This window comes from Struthio camelus, chromosome 12, assembly GCF_040807025.1.
Source record: "Struthio camelus isolate bStrCam1 chromosome 12, bStrCam1.hap1, whole genome shotgun sequence".
NCBI lineage: Eukaryota > Metazoa > Chordata > Aves > Struthioniformes > Struthionidae > Struthio > Struthio camelus.
This window is the reverse complement of record NC_090953.1, coordinates 13,797,746-13,821,965: the sequence shown is the minus strand read 5'-3', so window position 1 is coordinate 13,821,965 and position 24,220 is coordinate 13,797,746. Positions and strand designations below refer to the sequence as shown.

At 39.6% G+C, this 24,220-nt stretch overlaps 1 protein-coding gene across 11 annotated transcripts in view; it reads left to right on the top strand.

Annotated features, from left to right (window-relative positions):
• The window catches only part of SEMA6D (semaphorin 6D), a 696,006-nt gene that overhangs the window by 487,881 nt on the left and 183,905 nt on the right, over window positions 1-24,220 (top strand). The window contains exon 1 of one of the 11 annotated variants that reach the window (XM_068958253.1): window positions 21,598-21,677. The exons of the other annotated variants lie outside the window; for them this stretch is intronic. The gene's annotated coding sequence lies outside the window, so the exon portion shown is untranslated. Of the gene's footprint in view, window positions 1-21,597; window positions 21,678-24,220 lie in introns of those variants that run through there. 11 annotated transcript variants of the gene reach the window in all.

Genomic DNA, 24,220 nt, shown 5'->3' with positions numbered 1-24,220 from the left:
TCTCTTGGCCATGCATCCCTGGGAACAGGGACTGGTCCAGGAAAAAAGTCTGAACTTCAGTTTGAAGGCTCCTTCAGTCTCTTTTTTGTATATGCAGAGTGTTTAGGGGATCTCATTTGATGTGCTAACATCAGGTTCATTAAAATAAGCCATGAAGTGACTATTAGAGTTTATCAGCTTTAAAGAATTATATGCATCCTTCATCTTAGGTACTGCTGCAGTATAAACACAATAATAATCTGCTTATTTAAGTTCAAGCAGGTGGTCTAAAGGGAAAAGGCACTTTTCCTTCTATCTTCAACAGCTGAACAGGTAATTCTGCAAACAACCTGGGAAACTGATAAGAGGTATTTTGAAGTCTCATGTTCTAGGTAACCATGAGACCTTGGTAGTCTTCCAACCTACTGGTTGCATGACGTGATAGGAAAATGAAGATCTCTCTTCCTGTGGAGAAGAGACTTAGGGAGATTGAAGATCACTTGCTCCCCTATCTGCTTTTAGGGGAGAGTAGCCTGTCATGGCAGGAGGGTGAGTGGATTTCCCTTCCAAGGTAAATGATGATCTTGCAGTCATTCAAGTTTTGTTACTGAAAATAAATTATAATTATTTCTCCTCTCCACGCAGAATGAACAGCACTGATTTCCTCCTGTCGCTCTTGAGGGGTAGTAACTTTGAGTGAAGAGGCTGTAGGACCATTTTCTGTTGTGGTGTGGATTGGCTGTGCTGGGAATGTGGTGGTGGCAGCAGAGCTGAGCTGGTGCCTCTCTGTGCCTGCTTCCTCATGTTCCCATTGCTGCGCTCGTGGCTCGGAGCCAAGGGGAAGCCAAAGGTTCGTTGGTCACCTAACATCTTCATAGTGGAGACTGAAAATCTAGTCCAAAGTAAATTTAACAGTTGCATGTTGCCTGGTAACTTGGGATTTGCCCCACCATAACTAACAGGACGTTGTTTTTCCTCAAGTTGTTTGATGTCCAAATTAATTTCTTTCTTGGACCTAAAGTACTAGCTCAAATGGCTGTTTGTAGTAGTGAAGGTATATGTCATGTTCTTAAATGGATATTGGTACTGTATAAATAATTTCATGCCTGAAAATAACTATAAATCCACAAAGGAAAGTGGAACTGTACAATTACTCCTGGGGCTGAATTAGTAATTTTTGGTGTTTCATTATAGGCCTTAATTAAATACAAAGTTTGGGAAGCAATTAATATAAATTGTATATAAACAATTTGCAATACAGAATATTGTACTGATTTAGTGAAAATGCATGTGACTAAGAAATTGTTTGGTATAAGCAATCATTTTTGTTGTCATTTAAAAACATATTCCTTCCTGCAGTATTTCTTTGGGTATTTTTTTAGGATTGGTATAAAACTAGGATAGCTTTAGTTTTGTCAACCGGTATTGTTATTAAAAATACTTACGACAAGTCTGTAATAAATGACTAGAAGAAGTAGAAACATGGATGAGGTACAGTTTAAGGTTTTGAAATAAAGATATAGGAGTTGTGGTTAACTAGAGATTTCCTAAGAGTCATTATTCTTTTTTTAATGGTTTAAACCTAGCTTAGAAAATGGCATTGGAAATACCTTGACCTACAGGTGCAAAAATAAAAGGCATGAGATGTTGTGGTAATAAGTTGTGCTTGAATTAGCCAGATTAGTGTGCTGGGTGGGGAGTGGAGGAAGGGACTGGGAGAAGGGAGACTGAAAAGCAATTGCACTATCTTTGTTAAAGGTGGTCGTCTTCCTGCATACAGCTAAAAATTCCTATCTTTCTTTTCTTTTTCCCTTTTTCCCCTCCATCTGTTCAGAGGAAAGCTTATGTGATTTGCATTTCTTCAATGCTCATTCTTCCTAATTCATGTCCAGACAATTTGTTCCTACATTATGTGGCTTTGTTTGGAACAATGTTTAGAAGAAGGTTCAAGAATAAGTACTGAAAAGCAGCACTCTCCACAAAGTGAATTTCAAAGCAGGAACCCCTAAGAATGAATGGTATGTTATATAAAGCTCCTCCATATGCTTGAAGTCTGAATATTGCAACAAGATTTACTATGATCCTATGAGCTAACTAGTTGAGTAAGAAAGGTGATGTAACTCGCCTGGCTGGGGTGGAAAGGTGCATTCAAGCCAGTGCATTTTCAGGCTTTACCATGACCTCAGTTTCAGTTGTTCTTTAGGATTGTCCAGACAGAGGTGTCAACTGGAAGTTATATTGCAGAAGGAGACAAGAAATTTTCCTGCGTTTCTTAAATATTATGTGGTTTTTCATGCTGTTCCACAAACAACTTGCAAGCAGAATGAGCCACAGCGATTCCTCTTGAACTGTGGATAAAGTGGGGACACTTTATTCTTCTGTCTCTGGTAGATCCAATTTGTAAACAGCATCTCAGTTCCAAAAACCTGACTAAAAACCTATGGCAGCTGGGGAAGCTGTGTCGGATTTTGGCCATAAGAACAGAGGACATGCTGTATACTTTGCCACAGATTGATTTCCTTGGAACAGAGTGGAAACATACATTAGTGAGACAATGTAAAGATTTCACACTTCTGCTTTTTCTGGAGCACTTATGTTTGAGATAAATGACAAACTTCAGGACACCGGGTCTCTTCACTTACACTTTTTCTAGACACCAAGGAAAAGATTCAGGAGCCTAAACATAGACATCTAATACCATTTTAAATGCTTTGGGTACCTCAGGCAGCTGTCAGGACCAGCAAGTGTGACAGACAATTTAATGCCTTCGAAAGCAGCAGTTGAAAGCCCAGGTGGGATACCCTGAGGCATCTAAAATAGCACTAGATGTCTATGTTTAGGTACCTGAGTTGCTCCCTTGTGCTCTGTTGTGATGAAGCAAATCAGGTAAAGATGATTTAAACAATTGTATAGATATGTTCATATGTGTTTAAGATACTACCTTGGGTCTTCAAATTTGGTAGTGGAAGATAGTGATAGAAATAAGATTTAAGCTAAAATCCCTTTTCTGTCAGTCTAAGTTGCTTTAGAAGCTTGCTTTTAAGGACAGCCTCTACACAAACTCGCAGTTGTATAACCAGTGAGGTAGGGACTTTTCTCTTTTAAAATAATAAGTGTTAAAAGGTCTACATCATCACTCATTAAATCTGGCTTGTATTGTTTTAGTCTGAACTACTGAATGTTTATAAGATAACCAGTGTCATATTCATATTGCTGGATTCAGATAGGTTTCCAACAATTTGATTAGAAAATGACCGTTTTCATTTAACGGGTGCTGTTGTGCAGATAAGAGGGTAGTTTGTGCAGTGCTGTGATTAGGCAGAGCCTTTGACCACGGGGAGCCTTTGGCAGTGAGGTGGTCTCAGGGGCAGCGTTTTTACTTTGCTATTAGAGTACCTTTGTGTACCTGGACCGAGACCCACGCACTGCTGTTATCCTTCAGCTTTTAGCACAGGAAAAATGCAGGGATTGGGAAGGTGGAGATTCACGTTCTCTCTTGCCATACGCAAATTCCCTGTTTCTCATCTGCCACCTCGAGGGCTCTGCCCTGAACACACAGTTAGTTTAAAAGTACTGGCAGCATTTCTTATTTTGAGGCATTTAGTAGTTGGGTAATGTACATGTTTAAACGGGTTCAATAAATGGTGTTCAGGAAGTGGTAGCTATCCATTGAGTTCTACAGTCAACAAAAGTTTTGAGTATTGCAGTAGTATATTATGTGTTTACATTCTCCGTAGTCAGTGTATATTTAAACAATAAGGTACAGCAGGGAGTATGTTTCAAAGGGATTAATGCATGTGTCAGAGGTATTGTTGGGAATATGGCTGAAGAGTAAGCTACTTTAGCTACCCAAATGGTACAGTAATTATTTATAAATAAATTACCTAGGGTGTCTCATTGCTATTGTGAAATGGTAACTTCCAAAAAAAAATCCTCTAGTAGTTGCTTTTAAATAACAGGGAATTTTAACAGAAGTTTGGCTTTGCTGGTAGCTAGTAAAGGAAGCTACGCTTTCGTGCTGTGTTCTGAAGCAGTTTGCTTCATTCGTATCATGTGTAGCACGCAGGGAGGTCAGAGCTACTGGAACCGCAAAGTACGCACGTGACAGTAGTCGGTAGTCCCAATATGTTTTCCTATACATGGTATCCATACATTATTTCTGGCTCTGCTGAGAATAAATTGTGTATTGTAAAACAGCTAAACTGACTGAAACCATGATGCAATACAAGCCCAATTTCTTATTAGAAAGACTAAAAACCAGTTGCGTTAATGATTTATTTTAGTAGCACTTGACACTTTCCAATATGGAGCATCTAGTTAACCAGTGCATTACTACAAGATACAAGAGGAGCAAACAAAAGTTGGAGCTGACTTCTTGTTTCTCTTTTTGTCTAATATGCAGTTGCAGTTAGTATGAGACTTCCATATTTTAAAATATGGAAATGTATATATTCATAGATTTTTAACATCTGTTCTTTTCCAATTGTTTTCTTACCAGGTACTCTTAAATATTTCAGGAAAAAACCCAAGGGCTTATTAAAATTTTAGTAATAACTTGTTTTTCTTCCAGGGCACACAAGATGTTACCTTAAAAAAAATATATATATATATATATTAGTGAATTACTTCTTTCTTTTGACTGTAATGATTTTATAATTACACTTTGGCAGAAAGAAATCTACACAGGTTCATTGTTTTTCATCTTTTTTGGGTAAAAGCTAATCTTGCCCTGGAATGTGGACAGATGGGAATAAGCGTCATAAGCATTAGTCGCAATGACTTCTGTGCCAAAATCGCAATTTTTTGTTTGTTTTTAAACTTGATTAAAAAGCACATCCCACCATGTTTTGGTCCCTCTCTGTATGGTAATAACTGGAGAGCAATGACACAGAAAACCTTCATAAGCCAGAAGTGATGATTGCATAAATGACATGGACAAAATAGTGTGCTGTATTGCAGAATATTTCACAGTTAAGATGCATGCAAGAACATAACACTTCTTAGTAAGCGTACATATCGTTGTGGGGTAATGTATTCCCAGATTTGGCCTTGGAAAGAGAAGCTCTTCTGTCAGATTGACCAAGACCAATCTGGTCTTTTTGTTGTCTTCATCATGGGGTATGATCTGTTTCCAGCACTGTCTGGAATATTTCATCTAATTTATTTTGTCCCTGTGCATGAATATAAATACTGATCAAGCCTTTGGTTTCTTCTGCATGGTGGTGTTTCTGACACTTTGACTTTTAGCATTTAAAAAAAAAAAGTCAATTTTTGTCTAAGGGTTGAGTTAGCTGTGTAGTATTTTGTGGCAGGCAAAGCAGACTGGGGGGGTCCTTCTGGAACCTGCTTGGTAAAGGCCTGTTAGGAGCTCTGTGTGATCTTGTGAATCCCAAAGTGTTTCTAGTCCTGCATCTGTACTCTAGTCCTCTAGGGCTCCAGCATTTCATAAATAGCAAAGAAAACTAACCTGTGATAGCCACGACTGTCTTGTGGGCATATAAAATGCACACAGAAATTTTTCATGTAACATTTGTTTGCTGTTAGATTTTAAAAACTTGCAGTACTTTATGATGAATGGCTAATTGGAAATAATTAAAATGAAACAATTTCTTTCTTACACTTGTCAGTAAACAGCTGACCAAAGTACGAGCATTTATGTCGTCCTTAAATTTATGTATTTAACCTTAACTAGACTGAGGATACTGTCTTGCTATCTATTTAAATATCTAATCCTCTCTGAATCCTACTAAGCTCTTGGCTGCAAGTTTCTCTTGTGGCAAATAAGTTAGTCATGTGCTGTGTAAAACTTTCTTCTCAATTTAAAACTTTTGCCTTCCAGTTTTGTTGGATCTTTGCTTACCTTACAAGAAATGGTGAACATGAGAAATGTCCTATTCGGCCTCTCTGTGCAATTCATTGTTTTGCACGGCTTTATTGGTATCAGATCTTATATACTCATCTCATACCGAAATGAGTTCCTAGTCTTTTAAAGCCTTTTTCTATGCCACTAATCACTCTCATTCTCCATCTCTGCTCCTCAATGTTTTCTAGTGTTGACTTGTGTAATTGCATTATTGTATTTTCAATATTAATTTCCTTGGATGTACTAATAGTGTGTTTGCCATTTTTTTGGCCGTTGTTGCATTCAACATGTATTTTTAATGCACTGTCTTCAGTGATGCCCGGAGCTTTTCTCTGTGTGTCTGCAGTTGAGGCCAATGTGTAAGCAGGTCTATTCAGGAGATAGTTAACAAGAGTTGGCTGTTGGAGCTTGCTTGTTTTGTCCAGCTGCACCCAAAGACCAACCCATACCGCTCCTTCTGGAGCGAATTGCCTTGTGTTTGCCTATAATGAGTTTGTTAATTTGCCAAACTAGTTTGCATTACAATCTTACTAGGTGGTCTTTGGAGGCAGGGCAATTCATCTCTTTCGTCTTGGTAACCAGGCCTGTGCTAAGTAAGAGGGCAAAGATCTAGTAGCACAGCTACTGAGGGTCTGGCTAGGAAGCCTGGAAACCTGGCCAGGACCGGCTTTGGTGATCATTAAACTCTGCCTGCTTTCTCTAACAAACTCAATTCGGTGGTGGTGGTCTTGGGGGCAGGAGGTTTCCACTCCTCCCAGCGCAAGGGTGTAACATCTGTTGGTCCTGCTCCTTCGGTCTACTTCAGACCTTTCGACTCCTCTCTGAGCTGCGTAAGTTTCAGATAATGTTTGTAAAATGTTTTCAAGATCTTTGAGCATGAGAGAGACTAGATAAGTGGTAGAATTCTATTACGGACTCTACCTGAGGCCTGATTAAAGCCAGCCAAATCTGTGGCTGCAGAAATTCTTTCAAAGAGGGTAAGCTGTCAAAGTAGTTTCATATGAACCTTAAAAACAAAATTTCAGGGGAAAAAAAGGGTGCTTTTTTGTAGCTTCTGTGTGTGAAGTGAGTTCAGTGTAATTACAAAAAAGACCACTATAGCACATATACTGACGCATGTCAGATTAATCCTTTAAACTGGCTGAGAGCTATTAAAATTGTTCTGCACTTTCCAAATCAGACATTTCTTTCAGGAGGGAAAAAATATAAAGGGCTGAAACTTATTGAATGTAATTAGCCATAGCCTGCAGTGCTAGTTATTTGCTTTTCTTCAGCCAGATCTAATTCAGTTACCCCATACCTCAGGGTATTGCAGGTGCTGAAGGAGCTTATGAGGAGCTCACATATTGCTAAGTGTTTGAGTGGCGAGAGGTTTTTGAAGCATTTAAAAAATAGAAAATGGAAGGGGAGGGGGGGAAAAAAACTCCTGAGGATTTTGACAGATACGTGGGTATGGGTGTCCCACACAATCCATCCTGTAGCGTTTCTGTGCGATACGACTGTAGAATGAATAACATGGCACGTCTCCCAAAAGACATGAGAGGTCTTAAGAATAATTCTTTTTATGGCATGATGCTGCCTTTTTTAAAATTAATTTTAAGATTTAAGATACTATTCACTGCTCTTGCTGTAAATGTAAAATTATTAACTGTTGGATCTTTATATTTTGACAGAGATACTATTATTCAACTGTTGCTTTATATTAAGCATGTGTGCAAGCGTATGTACAAATAAGAATAACTGAATAATAATTGTAAATAACATTAGGGGCTTTCTCTTGTGTATGTCATTGCAATATTGAAGTAGATGCCATAAAAGCATTTTTCAGCCTTTGAGTATGAATCTTCATATTGCCAGTATATCAGTTTGAACTGTGCTTTATTTCGTCTATGAACGCGAATATATTAGTCTTGTGGACAAAGGGTTTGATTGCTCTTATTTTAAATAGAATAATCTGAGTTTGACAAGGGTAGATGCTAAGGGGAGGTAAAAGGGGCTGCATTTGGAGTAGGGCAATAAATATTCTTTTTCTTTAGTTTAGTGTGCAGGACTGACCTTTCTCATGACTGCTTAAGTCACTGCCCAAGTGGCTTATGTAGCCTATGGGGCCTACATAATGCATATGCTCTGGGAACCAAGGGCGAAAGTACAGAACCCTGCAGCCAGCATCATAGGCTGTTTTGAAATGTAAGAGTAACTTTTACATGTGCAAGACTTGAATTTTTTTATCAGGCCTCCATAGTACTTATTGATCTGTTAAGGAACTAATAAAAAGAATTTGGATCCTAGAGTAAAATATTGAAATTGTAGTCATACACTTTACATGCAATCAATAGGTGCCTTTGAACGTTTCCTCTATTACTGAAAGCAAGCAAGCAGTATAACAAAGTTCTAACGCCGCTGCTTAGAGATTACATTCAATACAACCTTATAAGCAAGCACATTTATAAAGGAGGAAGGGAGCTGAATGCAGAAAGGTTACAGTCATAAGATCAGTGGTTATCTGTGCAAAGCAGGGCATAGCATCTAGAATATTGCACACTTCATGTCTTGCTTGGGAGGAAACTGTACAGTAAACATTTAGGTAATGCCTGAAGGTAGCAGCTCAAATTCATTATTGACACAAGCAGGTACAATCCCCTTGACACATCCATTGTCATCTGTACTTTCAAGGCTTAGTATTAACTCTTAAAAGGAGCTAACAAAACTAGATGAGAGGAAAGCCACGTGGCACAAGAAATTGATTTTTGACGAATGAAAAACTGCTCACACTGGAAGAACTTCACGTACGCATCGCTTCTTCCTCTCCAGCCTCACGTGCAGCAGTGCTCCACCATTAGCTCTCTTTCAGGTGCTGAATCATTTTTTGGGCCTCATCCACTTACTGACTTCTGCTGTCTGTGGAATAAGGTAGCAGAATCTATCCTTAGTAAACCCAATTATGGCTCTCTCTGACTGTGCGAAATCATCTCTATGTTTCAGAAAAGATTACCTGTCTCTAAGACAACCCTATGAAGCCGCAGAAAATTCAGAAAGAAAACAACAAACTTCCATGCTGAAGCATAATGCTCCTATTTCAAGGAATTTGCCCATCCACTCGGGAAGGAACAAGAGAACCAATGGCAGGTCTCAGTCTTTGTCTCTGCCCTTCCTTGCTCTCAGCATGACTTGGAAACATCCAGATACTGTCAGCCGTTTCCTGTGCTGCAAGAAATCTATGACCAAGCATGTGTCCTGTTCCAAAGGCATGTTCAGCCGGTGCGAATTCAGGAAACACTGTATCTTCATGGAAAAAACATTCCCCTTGCCATAAATCACTTTGATTGTTTTCTGAATAAGTTCTACACTGGTTTGTCTTAACCTGCTATCGAAATTAGAGCTGAGAATGGTAAAAATGACTTCAGTGGGGTTATTTTTCACACTGAATATCTGGGGTGCTATAAAGGGAGGAAAAATAATCTCAAGGGCAAAAGCCCATACCCAAAACTGAACTTACAGTTTACTGACCTTACAGTAACTTACAGTGAACTTACAGCTGAAGGTGATCCAGTCTTGCTGGAGGTTTTGTTTGTTTTAGCAATTGCTGGAGTTCTTTGATATGTTTTCTTCTGTGTTTTCTAGAGAAGCCTTCTCCTTTTTTGTTTGCCTTTCAAACCCTGTTGGTGAGTTGATGACAGTAACCTGATTGAATTGCCTAATTTTCATGTTTGCTTATTGACCGAAATTAAAGCTGAGAAAATACAGCTACACTGCTTAAAACATAGCAGCTTGAAAATTATTATTAGAATGGAACTTTTTTTCTTCCATCAAGAGGTAATTTTATCTCTATTACACCTTTCACATGTCTGTTATTTTTCCTTATGCTCCCCCTGTCCATCATCGCTTGCACAGTTTTCGGTCTAATCTTGAAGCAAATTGTTACATTCAAGGGACAAAATGAGCCAGCTAATATTGTCAAACACTTGTCAATTTTTTCACATTAGTTGCAAATTAAAAGAAATATTTCGCTAAGCGTAGCTACTATTAGGAGCTATATTAATAATGAAAGATGACTTAACAGCACGACTGCACAAGAAGAACAAGCCTTTGAAAAGGTCCAAGCTGATGACTGTGACTGAATAAACCTATTAATTCTTGACACATTTTCATTTTCATTCCAGGATATCAAAATAAAACTATGCAATCCTTTATTATACAGATAGATGATGCACTCTATTCAGGATATCACTGAGCATACGTGGCAGCTTATTTCAGGAAAAAAAAATCATGCAAACTGGCAACAGTAGCTTTTTCGTGCATCAGAAGAAAACATGTATTTGTAGTGTAGTTTATTTTGTATTTAACAAATCAGAATAAGCAGTTAAAAATGAAGAAAAATACACTAGCTCGCTGCTTTCTCTTGTATAATGGAGAAAAAGGAAACTATTGAAGCATTAAAGTTTCTGTTCTACTGTTGATCAAACTATATTTGCATGTTTTTGAATGTACCATTATGACACTGGAGGAATCATTAGCAAATGTATAAATCCATATTTGAGATGCGTTGCTGTGGTATGTTGGTATGTCATTTCACAGAAGTCTTTGTAGAGAAGCTCTGTCATTAAGCATTAGACTGGAAAGGATGAATATTGCTTAGAAACAAAAGAACTGACAGATTGTTGGGGCTAGATTCCCTAGGAGAGAGTAAGGGTAGATAAAGGACCTACGGTGGGTTCCCTGACCCCTTACTGTCCATCTCTGACCTGGTTTAACTGACCCAAGGTCCTAAATGACTTAAAACCAGTGCTTGACCAGGATGTTGCTGTTTTCTGTCTGCTGCTATCTCTAGGCAAAAGTCCTAGTCCAGCTCCTTTTTATTGCCACTTACAGCAGCGCCACCAGGGAAGGGGAATTCTTTGCTTGAGCTTCCCTGCCGCACTAGAGCTCTGATACGGGAGCACAGGAGGCGGTCCTGTCTTCCCCTGCAGAAGTCTGAGTACTTGCTAGGCATGAATAAACTTGATATGACAGGGAAACATGAGGAAAGAAAATACAGAGCAGGAAGGATTATTTTAAGGGGAGAAACGAAGTATAGGGGAGCAAAGGAGGCATAAGAAAAAAAAATAAAAAGTTTACAACTGAGGAAGAGAAAATGAGGTGATAATGCAAGGATATACGATATTAAAGACAGGTAAAGGGAGATTTCTAGACTGAAATGTGCAAAGAGAAGGATGGTAACAAAAAGGAAAGAAATTGAGAGAGGATGGTCACTTCAGTCTCTCAAGATATTAACTTCTCAATCTTTTCCTGTAAAGCTTCTTTTAAAGTCAAGAAAATTAAATAAGAGAATACATCCAAAAGACTTGCTGTGAAAGTGGCTGACAGCAATCAGGAAATTCTGCGTTAATGCTAACGCTATCCTTGGGAGCGCTTGGGTTCCTTTGTTATTGGAGGTGGTTTGCACTGTTGTCCTCGTTCTTTAATACAACACAGTTTATTGTGCTTCCTATCAGGAATAGGACATAGGTCCCAAATTGCTATACCAATTATTTCCCTTGTCTTTCTCTGTTTAGACTTTGCTTCAGGTACTTTTAAATGAGAATTTCTGAGATCTTGAAATGAAACCTCTAGTTATTAGACAGGATTCTTCCTACCTTGCATCGGGAGTAACTCTCTTTCGTTCTGCATTTGATATACGCTTTCTTGCATAAATAATAGAGCTGCCCTGAATGATTTCGCACAGACTTTTGCCTCAGGCAGAACAACAAGGTTAGGTAGATGACTGAGTATGATCCTTTGTCTGTTGACATTATTTTTTAAACTTTTCTTCCTTCAGGCTATGGCAATGTGCATTAAATAAATGATAAACACCATACCTACTAGAGAGCCTGCTAACCCTTTGGGCTACAGCGGGTGTTTCCCAGGTAGTTGAGAAGTTTATGTGAGTGAATTATTTCTTCTGAGGGGTCATGTTCTCTCCCCAGTTTTCTTGAGCAACTGGTGCTCAGCAGTGAAGATGGATAGTATCCAGCAGCACTGTTAAGTAGAGCATATAAAAAAAACACCACTGTGATTCACTAATTATTACACTGTGTCTGAACCATCCAGCCTAGTGGCTTAATCAAAAAATGGGAAAAAGTGCTTTTTTGCCTAAATGGCTGAATTGCTAGTCCTCTGTCACAGCAGCTTGTCCTGGCAAAGCATGAGGTTTGTAATTGTAAAAGTGCTGATTTGTTCTCTGATAAGCCAGATGTGCTAACTGCTGTAATACTCAATGAGACTCTGCCAAAGGCCTGTTTTACCACTCACTTTTGATAAACAGAAAATGAATTGTTGGGGACACAACTACACCCAGCAAGCAAATCTAACAAGTGAAAAAAGAAGTGGCTTGATTCCACTTTAAACTGTAATGAAAATATTATCCGTATTCAGAACGTGGCTGTCCTTATTTTTCCTTGGCTGCCAAAACAATTAATATAACCTGCTCACTTGCTACTTTTTTCAGCTGAAACAGTGGCAACAGTGTTGTCATACTTCTGAAGTTGATTCATTCAGCTCAGATGGTGAGGGACATCCGGTCAGGAAGTGCGTTGATCAGTTCAAGCTATCTTACTGGGAGAACGGGAGCAAAGATGGAGCCATTTATCTGAGCTGAGGTAATGTCTAGGTCTAAGAGGATTGATTATTCCACAGACTATCCTTTCCATGTTTTATACTTTCTTCTGTGAATGTTTATTATCCTTTTATTTTGATTGTTATTTCAAGGTAATGAGTTTGCTGAAACATAAGCAACCCCCACCCCCCCCCACTAGCCCAAAAAGAGACAGTGAGTGAAAGGGATGTGTCAGGAGAAACCCAGCATGCCTGTGATGTGACACTTCAGCTAATACACTGCTGTGTTATTCGTGCGGAAGTTCGCTAATTAGTCATTAAACTAAAGTTACCCTTACGATCATGTCCAAAATGTCACATGAGTAACATTCATTCGGAACCAACAGACTAAGATGATTTTTTTTTTTTCCAAGCAATCTGCATAATGCTTCCTTGTCTTATGTGGTGTGTTTCAATCTATTGCTAAAAAGAGCACCTACTGTGCACAGTGGCTTGATTTTTTAAGTGGGAAAAGCAGTCTTAAGATTTGCATAGCAATGTGTGGGTCCATCACTCTAGTATGGAGCCACCAAGCTTTTGAGTGTCTCTGTATGTGTTACAGCTCTCACTAGGCTGGATGCAAAAACTGGTATGGGGGAGTGACTGGGGCAATGCTTTTGGGTGAAAAGCTCTGCCCTGGGTATGCTTAGGTTAGAAAGAGATGCTGTACACTTCTCCATGCCTTCTGTTTTCTGCTGTGCCTTTCAAAAATGTGATTATTTTATACAGTGCTGTAAATAAGGACTGAGGAGGAGGATGGAAAGCATAGGCACCTACTTCATGGCATAGCTGCAGAGAGCCTCAGCGGCTGCATAGCAGTTCAGGAGCACGCATGTACTTGCTGGTTGCCTGCCCTTAATGGAGTTTCTCTCTCTTTGCTTTTAATGCTGTTTTAACTGAATTAATAGCCAGTTAACTTGCCGCAAGCAGCAAACATTTGTAGTCTGCCCTAGGGGACAGGTATGTGGAGAGTGACCAGCCTGACCTGTAGAGAGGAATTAACTACTCTTAGTTATTTGGCTGTCACTTAAAAAAGGTAAGAGCTGCTAGGCCTCAAGAGAGCCAAATGGGCACCTCCATCTGATAGGGCAGGCAGGTGACTCTAGTGGCCACCAGGAGGGTCTTGCCCCAGGTTTGTGCTCAAACCTCTGTCTCAGTTAACCAGCTCTGTCCTCTGTGCCCATTGTCAAAGAGCAGTGAACTTTCCTGATCATCTCAGCAAAGTCTTAATTTGGGCCACAACTTCATGTACCACTTTTCTTTTCTGTGAGAAAGTGAGTTTGAAGCTCGTGTCTACTGATGGTAAGCTCGCCTGTTCCCTCCATTGTGCCTTTACAGGGCTTGGTTGAGTTGCTCCTTAAGAGATGAATAAAATGAACCTGGTTTTAAAAGAAAAGAATCTTTGGTAGTGAAGTACACATTGTAGGGGTTGAGTATGGAATGATTGCTAGCTTGTAAAAATAATTGTTCGTGTGAAACTGTTACTGGTTGAGGTAATCTCTAATTGGGGTTCCATATTTTATAACAGCAAGCAGTTACTGTATGTATATCACTTCCCCCCCTCCCCCCAGGAATGTTGTAAAATGTTAAATGATATGGGAAAGACCCATATACATATTTGAGGAGTGAAGAAAGTGTTTGCAGTGAAAGATCTGATGATCTGTTTTATCAAAAGTTGATGAATGACTTGATTAATGTGCCTAAGTACTTTATAGACAGAAAATAGTAGGCAGAAAAGATTCTTTAATTCAACAAAAAAAGGACCAAAAAATCCAAAAAACTGTTCACATCTGAAAGGATGCTTTTTTTAGCAGTGGCTGTGATTTTTTCTATTAAGAGAAACCATTGATACAGTGAATTTCTTACGTAGTGATGATTTCAGTTTTGGAACGTGTGCCTGAGAAAGTTCCCAATCTTTTTAAATTGTTAGACTACTGTTAACTTGTCATATTTACTAGGGATGACCCTTTCCTCAAACTTGTAAATGAGAGTATTGAAAGGGTGTTTAATTAAAAAGAAAAGTCTAGGCTCTGTAGACTCCCTAGGAATCACTTTGTCATGGTCTCGTAGGCCACAGCAGAAGAACGATTGGGTTTCTGAGAGTAAGAAAAAACTTAATCAGTGGCTATTTTGGTTAACGGACTCATAACTGAACTTAACTAAGGAGGTCGGATTTAGCTCTTCAGGTTTTAGTAGTCTTTCTGGCTTTAAACTCTTGTAAGATGAGTAGCAGCAGTACTCCTCTTAAATCAAAAACAGCATGAGAATATCAAAGTTTGGAAGCCTAGGAAGATGTCAGTGATTGTGGAATGAGTCTGTAGGCTATTTAATACCCTCTTGGCCTTAGTTACCCAAGCTATTGAGTAACATACTGCTGGCACTTGGCACTCTTGCAACAGAACAGATGGAGTTGAGAGCTTGAAACAGGTAATCCTAGGAGTAAAAATACAAAACTCGGCCTTCTTACACCTTTCCAGTTTCAACTTCAGCTATTATCAGAGACCTGGAAGTGGTCAGGTTTATCTGGGAAGTGTTCACTTGAATGAAATTTTTTTTATGAGGATGATTCCAAAAAAATTGAAGAAGAAACATCATTTGTCTCTTCCTCAATCTTTCATCAGGAGGAAACAGGACATTAATCTCAAGTCTGTCTGAGTGCCTGTCAATCCGTTAAAATTCACGTACAGTCCACAGAGAAAAACATTCCGACTGAGTCCATGTTGCTGAGTTTGCAACACAGTGATGCAGTTGATGCAGTCAATGCAGCTTCCTTGGGCAGGCAGTAGCCTGCCAGTTGCCAGTTTTTTGCTGTCTTGTGGTTTTTAGCAGTATCTCACAGGTATGGCTGTGTTGTGATTCCTCTATGTTATCTCCTGAAATAGCTGTTAGTTGCTGATGCACTGAAGCTGAATCACTGGAGGTGCTGATATCCCTGGCAGCCTGTGCTCTCTTGCACGCTGTCTTCCTATGGTTGTGCCATGCTGCACGATGGCTCCCTCCTGTGCCCCTTGCTCCCAGGAAAGCTTTGGTCCAGCAACTCTGCTCAAAAAAGGGAAACTTCTTTGGTAGCTGAATTATTTTCACTTCAAAAGAGAGCCTTTCAAGTTACCTGATTTCTCCAAGAAAATTGAAACCAAATTTGTTTTCTAACCCAATTTGTTCTTTCATTTTTGTTTGACCTATATTCAGGTGAGACGCCAGCCTGCTCATTGAGTTGACTTAAGACAAAAAGCTGAGGACAGCTGTAATTCACATTAAGACAAGCTGGATTTTAAAAACTGCTTATAAGAATAACTAGTTGTTGTGGTAGGCAGCATCTTTATAAAGATTTTGAGATCTGCTATCGTGGAAAAACTATGCCTTTAATGTGCTCTGTGGTAATGTATGATAATGCCAGTTGATACTTCTCAGTACTCTCTATACACTAAATATGCTGTGTTTGGTAGTTGCATATTAGGCCGTATCTTCCCTCTTTTGGAGTTTCACCATCACCTTTAATGAGAGCAGGATTAGGCTCTTTGCACGTCATCGTTTCACTATTTCTCAAAAGGGTTGAGTAATCATGTGGGTATCTGTATTCAGCGAACACTTATGAAATGAGAAGCTCACAGCGCATTCCCAATATTTCTTTCAAAGGCAGAGTCAATTTATCTATAAGTGACGTACTACGCTTTTTGTGCAATTACTTTTGGGCCTCAACCAACAGCCATTAAGAATATGGAAAAGCTCCCATTGACTTTAATTAGAGCTGGCTTAGTTGCACATTGAAGAAGACTTAATTGCTGTCTGAAGCTAAGACGTAATGGTGAGAGGTACTTCATAACTACCAGAGATAAACAGATACTATTAGACTGATTTTATTTGTAAGTAAGTAGGAAGTACAATTGACCATATCATTCTTTTTACTATTTTTATTGTTAGCTGTTATTTACTAATAAATAAAATAAATGAACTTGCATTTAAGCTGTTGAGTGAGTGCACCATGACTCTATAGCATCAGGGACTGATGCTGTAATACTGCTTGATTTTAATGTTCAAAGATGGAACCCCAAGGCATTCTTTTCTTTTGTTCTTGACTGTCTTTGTATTAAATTAAAAAAAGTAAAAAACATAACTCCAGACACTTTTAAACATGAACTTTTCATTACTTGCATTATTGCTTTTACTGCCACTTATTTTATATTTTTATATAAATGTCAAAGAATGGCAATGATTTGTGGTGAAACAGAAGAGACTAGTAATCTGGAGAGGTTGTCTGAGCGCTTTGAATCAGGTCTGGGATTTACCTGTATCACAAGGCCTTACTCAATTAACTGTTGCAAGGAAGTGACTTCTCTGCCCACAGCTCATGACAATTGAACAGTGTGTGGGATCTTGCTGGGTGTAAAATTCCTGTTAATGTTAATCAGAATTACATGTGTGCATCATAAAATGAATAAATTAGTTGACAGTGCCTCAGGTCTGGATAACTTCCACGTTTTGTACTCCTGCAGAAATGACTCAAACTGGAGAAAATGGGTACTATTTGCACAAAAATGTGTATGCGTATGGAACTGGATACAACAAAGAAAGGAAAGCTAGTTACTGAATGCAAGGGATAGGGGAGCATGACCAAAGCAAAAAGCAAGCAAAATGATTTTTACAGCAGTATTATCAATGAGTAAGGTCAGACAGAATCAACTCCACAGGAAGAGAAATCATGCAAAATAAGAGCTCAAGTGCAAATTTTAGATGGGTGGATGAGCAATGCCATGTGTTGGAAACTGTATTTAAAAAAATTGCAAGACTTGTGACTTGGGTTTAGGAAGTTTTTGGTAGATAATAATGGTCAGATTTTGTGATTTTGAGTTAGGAGGAGGATTGATTTTTCCCTCTTGGTGGCTGAGAGGGTAAGGAAGGGAGGAGGGTTTCTAGGGCAGCAGGCAGCCAGTTTGGGGCTTGGCTGTGGCTGGCAGCTGGACAGCCCTGGGACCCTGCTGGTGACCTGGGGCTCAGCGCAGCGGCAAAGGGTTGCATCCCGAGCAGGGGAAGCATATTCGCAGCTCATCGGTGTGGCAGCTCCACCCGTGAGTGCAGAGGTGGAGGCAACTATTCAGAGACAAGATACGGAAGAAGAAAGAGATGCAAAGGCTGAACCCTAAGGATCTTAAGAACAGTGTATGGGAATAAAATCAGAAAGGTAGATAGAGAATCATGAGAAGACAGGGCCAAAGAAGGGAAGGATATTGAGAGGTGTGGGATCAGTGGTTTTAAGCCAGGTGTGAGGGTGAAACAGGAGGCTGGAATATTGGCTGTTTCTAACCTTTTGGCTAGGAAGTGTGTATTATATTTTTGGGACCAGCTGGGTGTATTAGAAGAGAAAAGAGCAGGAGGAGTGTGAGACATCGAGGGAGATAGAGATAATGTGAGGGGAAAGGTTTGCTGGAGAAAATAGGGGATAAAGTATGAGGATAAGAGTCCCTTGAGGCTGAATAAAAAGATCCTAGGATCTTTTTCTGTCTCATTAAAAGGAAGGGAGGAGGCAGAAAGCAGAAAGGATAACATAGGGAAAATCAGATTATGTTTTGCCTATATTCTCTGAAGAAATCATTAGATGCTGTGCAGACAAAAGAGGAGAGGAAGAGGTGCTTTCAAAAGGAAAAAGGCAAAACAGCATAGAGTAGTCCAGGATTGCAAGCAGGGCATTCTGTAAGGGAAGAGAAGTAGAGTATTTTAGCTAGGAAGATGTCAGAGTTAAAGGGGAGAAAACATTTATAGAAAAAGATGTCAATTTGGTCACTGTTCCTGCCAGGAGTGCCCATAGCAGGCACACAATAGAGAAAGCAGCTGCTGTGGATGAACTGGACCTGCAGGTTGGCGAGTCAGGTGTTGCCTTCAGAGGGAAGGAAGAGAGAGTTGCAGTTAGGAGTGCAGCCTGGAGAAAACCCAAAGTTCCCAGAAACAGACCTGAAGGAAAAGAGGGAAGAGAATTTTGGGAGCAGAGGTGAAGTCGCCATTGTGCATACACTGCAAGTCATTGCACGGATGTACGTGAGAGAGAGGCAAGGGGGAGAGCGTTTTGGTAGTAAGGAAGACCAGCTGGTACTTTGTCAGACCCCTTCCAATTTTGGGACATGTTGCATGTTAACAAAAAAAAGGAAAAAGGAAATGTAAGATTGGAGCCCACTTTTATGGGACCAAAAATACAGTTGTTTGTTATAGTGAGGGTATATTTAGTTGGTACCTATTGGCTGTATAAAATTGCTTTTGGACTGTTTTTATGATTCTTCATAAAACAAAGACTTATTAAATTTACTTGGCAGCTGTAGGGTAAGGTAAAAATGAAATAAGCTGCACATGTGCTTTTTTTTTTTTTTTAAACAGCCTTTGGCAGTTCTCCATCTTTTATCTTAAGCAGATGAGACTCAAACAGAGATTATACTTAACACCTTTGGAAACTTTTAAACATCATACTTGGCTCTCATAAATTGTAGCGGGAAGTGTCCTGGAGTTCAGTTTGTGCCCTGACTCACTGCAGGTTTAGTGAATGAGGTCTGATGTCTGGGGCAGATGTGGCAGCAGTGGCAACTGAGGTGCTGAGGGGCAGCACGGTTTCTCCCAGGCTGTGTGACGTGGAGAGCGTGCCATGCTGAGGAGCCCCAACGAGAAGGGAATTGTACTGACCGAATTATGGCTGTTGAGCCTTGCAAACTAAAATAACAGAATCCAAATAATAGTTAACTTACCAAAACATCACTGTTCAGATCTTGCACATGGAATTTAAACATGAGCAGCTGCATTGACAGGGCAAAAATATTTATCAGGTTTTTCTAGTTTTCACTGATAGATCCCAGGATCTTTTTATTCAGCCTCAAGGGATTCTTATCCAATTTCCCTTTTTCCTCCTTCTCCCTATTTCAAGTCACTGCAGATTCTTTTTCTTCACTCAAGGCAGTTTGCAAGACTATAAGCCAGGGCTATAATAAGAATATATAAGACTATAATTCATGGCTATAAGCCACAGGAAACATACTTTTTTTTTATTAAAAAAAATTTGATTTCCATTCGTTTCGACCATTCCTTAATTCTGTTCAGCTTAGCTTTATTTGCTGACAGTAGCTTTGCTCTCACCACTCCCAGAAGCGATGCAGAAGTTCAGCTGAACTTAGCAATGCTGCCAGCTGTGGCCGACTGGACTCGCAGTCTGCAGGCGGCGCTGCCACGAGGGTGCAGGCAGCCTTTGCCGGCAGGACCTGCCTGAACAGTACCTTGACGTGTTTCCCCTCTTCCTGCTTTTTTGCTTTGAAAGGCCACATCTTCTGATGCCTTGTCGCTCGCAGCAACTTCTTGTCTTATGAGTTTGTTTGGACTCTGTGTTATTTTTTGTCCTAACATAGTAGGTGAGATGTAATATCATCTGGCTGTCGATGTCAGGCATTGGTTTTCTAGGGTAATGTCCAGATTAGGCCCAGATTAATTAATGTCTGACATTACTGTAGAGGCAATGGCAGGTTCTTCTGGCTGAACTGTCTTTCAAGACTAACTACTCATTTCCATCCAGACAGAATCATTTTAATGAAGAAGATGAGATTTATAGAACTTCTGTTTGGTAGCCGTGACTGACAGCAGTCTCCAATATGTAGCATTCAAATTAAAATGAGACGCCATTTTCAATAGGCTTAAACTTCAGTAAATAAAAAAGTTCATGTGGTGACTTGCCATCCTTGATGTTAAAATTGGAAAAATAAAGCAAATGCTGCCTTATAAATATGGACCAGTGTTTGTCAGGGGAATAAAATTAGGCAAAGTACACACTGCAGAGGAATCATCTGAAACAAGGTGCTTAATGGGTATTTCTCGTTATTGCTACTCATCTAAAGTTATCTTTTTCTATAGATTTTTGGATTCCTTGTTATGTTTCAGATGTTCAAGCACTTTCCATTCAGTTAGCTTTATTCTAGGGCTATGACTTCTCATTGTGGCAAATTTGGAGTACTTCAGCACAGCTTCGTTTTGAATACCTGTGGGGGTTTTGCTGAAAATTTTAATTTTGGTCTCTTCTTTTATTAGAGTGTTGGTTTAAACCTCTAATATGTTGCACGTTCTTCCATTGTTTAATTTATCAACTTTATCTTCTGATTTGAAAACAAATATTCCGTGTGGGTTTTTTTTTTCCCCCCTTCCCTTGTATGCAAGACTCAAATTTTTTACCAGATTTACCCTTTCCTGCCTGAGTTGACTGGAGACCACACATTGCAGGAATGGATTGCAGTTCAGACCTGACTCCTGTCAAACTTTGTAAATGAATTCCTCCTTCAGATATAAAGCAAAAAACTCTGCTTTTTCAGAGTTTCAGCTGATGGAGATTTTGGCTGTTTTGTTCTTCCAGTCAACAGTTTGAGAGGGGTAAATTTTAGTAGGTGTATTTATATTTTTAGTTCCTTGGGATATTCAGAAGTCAATCAGAGACAGGGAATAACAAATTTCAGTATCTCCATTACCTGAAGTCATGCTCGGAAGAATAGGAGTCTGCTAAGAGCACAGCTCCTCGATTGCTGACAGCCATCATCAAGTTGTTGTTACCATTCCAGCACTGTCAACCACATTGAAGTCGAGTCTGAGACTTAGAGAAGGATAACATAAAGGCAGAAAAGTATTTTGATACTAATATCCTGTTTCTCTAAGGTTTCTTTATATCTTGTTATTGATATGCAACATCACAATTAACTAAAACTCTTCCAAATAACGCTGAGTTCTTTCTTTGGATCTAGTAACTTCTTTGATGCTAAAAAGTGAAACTGTTGGCAAAGTCAAGTCAGCATCTGCTGTAGAGTGAAGGGGGACGTTGTTGAGCTGGAAATGAGCAAATGCTTTGTGACCGTGAACCTGACATGTGGAGTCACTGGCTTCCCCTGGGGGTGCCTCCATTACTTGCCAAATGCTTTGGGGAAAGGCTCTGTATCACTGTTGACTGATTAAACACAAATGCCCATCTCAGGCGGGTGAAGTAGTGCCAGCGCATCAGGATTCTGAATCGGTGGTGAAATGCAGCAACATGGATTTCTAGTTTACTATGGGTTTTCTTGGAATTAAATGTAAATATTCTTGGCTAAAATCTGATATTTTTCTCATATTCTTCAGCAGTTAGAGACTGATCTTCAGCAACCTTGAAAAAATCTTTGTGCGATCTCTTTTGCCCATGGGTTCTGCTCACTTGCATTTGTCAGTAAGTTTTACTATTGTTTTCAACCCCTCTTTGAAAACCTTTGGTTATTGCAGTAGTAGTGAGTTTTACTCATAGATAGGCCTGTTGTTCTTTGTTGCATAGTTTTATGAGAATTTATTTGCTTACTGATAGAAAACGAGACACAAATTCATTTACAATAGAGAGGAAAATAAACTGAATGCTTGAGATGTACTTACCAATGGTCAGTGATTAAATAGAGTTTGTCAAAGTCAGTTCAATCGAAACTTAAAAATAATTTTTTTTATTGCTTATATATTAGAAATGCATTTGGACAAAATTGAAAAGCTGGCTGCTAAAAGAAACTTGATAAAACTGGGGTTAACAGAGTTCTGCACTGCTACAACACTGAACTAAAGTTACATTAGAAGTCTTTGCTATATTCCATTCGTTATGCCCGAACCTTTAGATATTTGTGCATATAAGCACCTTTCCTTATTTGAGCAAAGGTTCCCATTTGCTTGTATGTTGGCAAGAAGAGATTCTTAAGCATTACAGCAACTTTACAGGACTGTGGTGCAGACCCCATTACCTTTGTCTAAAATTTTTGGTTGTCTGTCCATTAAAATACAATGTAGTGTATGGCCTAGCTTAACAGCTCAGTCGACATGTGCTAATTGACTTTTGGGTTCTTGCATTTTTAAAACGTAATCTTTCCAGTTACGAGTGAGCACCCTCACTGTGGGAAAAAATTTGTCAAAGGACATGTCCAAAACTTTCTAACTGTTCTATACGCTTGGCTATTTTGTTCATGCTTGCAAAACACAAGGGGCAAATGTGGTGACTTGGGCTCATTGAATAACGCCCTCCAGCTCCTGGGAGAAATAATTCTAATGACTATTTAACCTAAAACAACAGTGGGATTTTAGGACGGAGTGACCTGTTTCTACAGACATTATGTAACTAAAAATAGGTAGGTGTGAGGAAGGACCAGATGTCAGGAAAAGGAGGCAGAAACAACCCACGGAGTAGAAGGAAGCTGCCAGTGAGGAGCTGGGAGAATAAGAAGTGCTTGATTATAACCAAAACATTTGAAGATACAGACATAGTACAGCTGAGTAGCATAATGTCTCTATAGGTATGCAGCCTTCATAGCCAGTATTGTATATGATCTATTAAAAGGGAGAGAGCTTACAGACTGCCCAGCAGAAAGCCATCAAGAAATTCAGGCAGTGAAGAAACAATCCTCTGGAAATTGCCTGATCTCAGAGAGATTAAAGAAAAATGTTTTTTCAAAGGAAACAGCACTTGTTTTTTTTCTCTACCTAGGCCCATTATGCAGGAAAAGATGCAGAAACTAGTTCCAGTAAAGAGCAATTTCCAAGCGGGCTCACACTTGGGCTCGTTCTCCTTACCCACCTATGAGCTGACCGTAAGCAGCGGGGTGCGTAGCCAACAAAAAATGCTGCTGTCCTAGAACTGTGAACATCCAGAAAGATTGTTTGTCACTTTTTTTTAAAGATGGAGAAAAACACTGACCTTGCTAGCATGCCAGTCACTTCTGGCCTCTGCAGTTTAAAGGTATGAAATGAACTCCTGGCAGGACTGATAGCTGGCTTGCCCCATACTATAAATTCAAAAGTCTGAAAGTTGTTAGTGCGTCACTCAGTGCACTGTTGTGTCAATGTAGTGTAAAAATGAAGTTTTACACTGAAGAGGAGTTCTCTGCAATTAGCATATTTTTGTTTAACAAGTCTCACCACCTATGTGTGACTTTTCTTTTGCTTTTCTTTTGCCTGCTCTTTTGGGGGGGGGGGGGGGGGGGAGGGATGCTATTTACAGCTTTCATTACAGCAGATGATGCTGGCATGTAAAATAGGCTAATACCTGTCTCTTGTAGTGGTTGGTAGCTGCTTTGCCTTTCCAGGATCACTTCTAAAGCCCTTTCTTTTCAGTTGATGCCCTTCAGTGGCATTGAAGACAGTGGGGTTATAATTGTGTCATTTGGGGATGGAGCAGCTGCTCCACCGCACTGAGAGCCCCGTGGGTTTGCAAAATCTCTTTATAAGACTGGAGGGAGCTGATTTGGCTTCCTGGGCTTAGGCTTCGTTTTTGGGCCCAGAAATTGGCAGAAGGGGGCTGGAGGAAGCTCACCTTTTTAGCTGCTTACGTTTTGTGGGACAGGCAAGATAGAACCACGTGCAGCTGTTTTTATACAACGTTATTCTATGTGGAACCATACATTGAGGTTTCGCCCGTAAACTTATTGTTGGCATGTGTAAACCCAGGTTTCCACAGGGGTTCTGCTTTGTTTTGTACCACATTTGTAATTTGTATTATTTTTATTCTATAGACAGTAATAAACTAAGCTAGAAGCAATGGTGGAAATGGCAGGTAGAGAAGAGAATACATTGTCAGTGTTGCTGCTGGTACTTGCCCCTCATGAGCTTTTGATGCTTTAAATGCACAGCCTTATCATTGCATTAACATGGTTTGCTTATTTAACTCTAAAGAGAATAGGAAAATGTTGTCCATGCATATTAATATAAATATTCAGCGTTCCCCATTTAAACGCTAACTGAAGT